We start from the raw sequence: 2,989 nt of genomic DNA on the forward strand, positions 1-2,989 counted from the left end.
AAGCCCCCCTCGACCGGCGTACCGGGCCCCTGCCGCACTCCGACCCGAAACTTTCATGTTTCTACTAAAGGCCCGACGGGTGGGAGAGAGATCGCGAAGGTACCCGGAGGGTGCCCGCGGAGGGAGGGGACATGGGTGGGGACTCGGGTCTCGTTGATCCGGGTCGCGCTCCCTTGGGAGCCCAGCACCCACGTGCGGCCCCTCCTGCTCTTCGGGTGAGACTGGGCGGAGGTGTGGCTCTGGGGTCTGTCTGCCCAGGGTCGTGCAGCTTTTCTCTGCTGAGCGAAGGTAAGCACAGGGTCTCCCCCCTGGGATCCGTGTTCCTTTCGGAACCACACCGGAGCCCTAGCCCTGGCCTCCCGCCCCCAGTCTCCAGACCCTGGTAGTCCGGCAGCGTGGGGGGTTTGGAGTCAGCCTGAGAACCTGTTACACCAGCCGCCAGCCCCAGCGGGCAGCCCTCTGCCGGTCGGGCCGGTCCAGCTTCCGCATCTGCCCAGGCTCTGCTTGGGCAGGCCACCAGGAGGCCCAGCCCGGAGCAGGGTGAAAACTCCAGGCTTGCGCTGCCTCCACGTCCCGGGGCACACACTTGGTGCTGTCAGCTCTGAACCAGACCTGAGAGCTGTTCCATCGCACAGACACCGCGATTTCAATCCTAGGGAACGTCTCTGTTTTCCCCACAGTGAAACAAACTCTCCCTTCCATTACACAGTCAGCCTTGAATTAATTGATATACTTTGTTTACAACCTCCCTTCTCCTCTCACAGGTCATCATCAGAGAGGCATGAACAACGCCTTTAGCAAGCCTGTAAGGAGCAGGGCTCCTGACCCGGGCAGGAATGCAATTGAATGTGAATGTTCCCCTGACTGGCTGTAGAAGAGAAGCAGTATTGGACACGTTTTGAATTAGCCACAGATGATTAGAAATGAGTATTAGGGAATGGCGATAGTGACTAAACTATCTGGATTCTGAACTACTTTACTTCAATACAATGTTCCAGTTTTTGGTCAATTAACTTATTGATTCTCCACTCATTATCCAAAACTATTCTCTGCCCTGCTCTGTGCCCCAAAGGCCTATAGGCATTATTAATGGCTCTTTGCCAAAAGGGGTGCCAGCTACAGCCTGGAGCCCACGGAGAGAGGCTGGGGTATTTCTCTCCTCTCTGTCCTGACCACACCGGGGCCTGGCAGATCTGTATGCCTCTCTGAGGACAGTTCTTATTGGGCTTCCTTTTCCATTGCATCATGTCAGGCTCCAGGTGCTACAGTTCTCTGCCCCGTGCCTCTTAAGCCTGGGGAAGTGATGTCTGCCTCCCGTTGTTGCTGGTCCCTGGGTAACAGCATCCTTCGGTGGGCTGTTGAACCATGACTGCACTGCAGCAAATGGTCCCTTCATCACATTCTCTTCCAAATGTCCTCCCAAGAATGCCTTCTGCTTCCTGCCAGGACCGTAACCGCTAGAGTGGGGTTTTGAGTAGCCTTCTACCTTGCAAACTGACATTTGGATGGGGTAGATGTGTGGAAGAACAGAAGCAGAGATCACTTAAGGCTGCTGGGTAAAGGCTGCCTGTCTTTCAGGAGTATCTGTTTCATTCCATAGTAAATGTTAATTTCATGTTGTAGTAGACACCATGGTTACCAGTGCAGCAACCATGCCCTTTTTTCTTGCTAGCAGAAACCCACCTTGGTCCAAGTGTCCACCTCCTACATGGCTAGGGTAAACTGGTTCATGTAAGCTAATCTTGGTAACTCCACTTTTCCTGTAATTAGTTTAAAACAAGTTTAAGCTAATGAATCCTGATGTTGGGAAAAGTTTCCTCACTCTTAAAAAGGCATATAAAGAAGAAATATTCCTGGATTCCTGCTGGATGTTGTCTGTCTGGATGTGATGTCTGGCTTTTTGCAGCCTCTTACATCCATGACAGGAGGTCACCTGAGGAACTCTGGGGATGACAGCGTGGAAAGTGGGAAGACCACGGGTCCTTAATAAAACCATTGAACCATTAACCAATCCTGCTGCGGCCCTAACACGGGATTTCATATCATGAAGATAAGAAATATCCTTATTGAGTTGGATTTTTTGGTTACTAGTGGCTGACAGCATCTTAACTTTAAGCCTATGGAAACCAACCAGTGAAGACTCCATTTAAGTAACAGAAAACCCAACTCCCCCTGAGAATCATTTATTTCTGTATAATAAGCCATCACACACTGGGGAGCTTAAATAACATGAGTTATTATTTCTCAGGGCTCTGTAGTTTGGTGACATGGTTCTTCTACTCCACCTGGTGTTGGTTCAGATGGCTTCAGTCATATGTCAGCATTTGAGCTGGGTGGTTGGGAAGCTGGGAGCAGGTTGACCTCTCTCTCTTCCCATGGTTTCTCATTAGTGGTCTAGCCTGAGCTGCTTTACATGACAGCGGTCCCAAGAGGATCAAAGAAGACGAGATACCACTGCTGAAAACCTGAGCTGGGAAGTCCCAGAATATCACTTCTGTCGCATTCTATTGGGGAAAGTAAGTTCCAATGACAGCCCAGATTCAAGGGAGGGCCAGAATAGATTTCACTTCTTGGTGGGAAGAGGACCTCGTACATAAAGGGATGAAGAATTTGTCAGTGGCCACCTTTATAAATAATCTACCATAGATAGACTTATACAATAATGGAATGTGTTGGTGCAGTGTGGGAATATATCGCAATATATATTTGAACAGTAAGTTCAAAGTGCAATGGCTGCCAGAGACTCCAGGGTCTACATGTTTCTTCACTCACATCCAAAGGGAAAGAGAATTTTCTCTCCAATTGGAACAGCTAAGTCCTGTGCCCATTCCTGGCCAATCAGTCACTAGGCTGTTGGAATGCCATCGGATGATTGCCTTCGGCCTGGGTTGAGTGAATGGAATAATCTTAATCAGCTTTGGGGGAAGAGGACTCGTACATAAAGGGATGAAGAATTTGTCAGTGGCCACCTTTATAAATAATCTACCAT

General features: G+C 49.7%; 1 long non-coding RNA gene across 1 annotated transcript; it reads left to right on the plus strand.

Annotated features, from left to right (window-relative positions):
• The first annotated feature begins 6 nt into the window (after positions 1 to 6).
• LOC106724456 lies at positions 7 to 1,013 on the plus strand. The gene is made up of 2 exons (XR_001360257.1): positions 7 to 99; positions 765 to 1,013. It is a non-coding gene; the product is annotated as an uncharacterized LOC106724456 (long non-coding RNA).
• Positions 1,014 to 2,989: the final 1,976 nt, after the last annotated feature.

Source organism: Myotis brandtii, unplaced genomic scaffold, assembly GCF_000412655.1.
Source record: "Myotis brandtii unplaced genomic scaffold, ASM41265v1 scaffold83, whole genome shotgun sequence".
NCBI classification, from domain to species: Eukaryota; Metazoa; Chordata; class Mammalia; order Chiroptera; family Vespertilionidae; genus Myotis; species Myotis brandtii.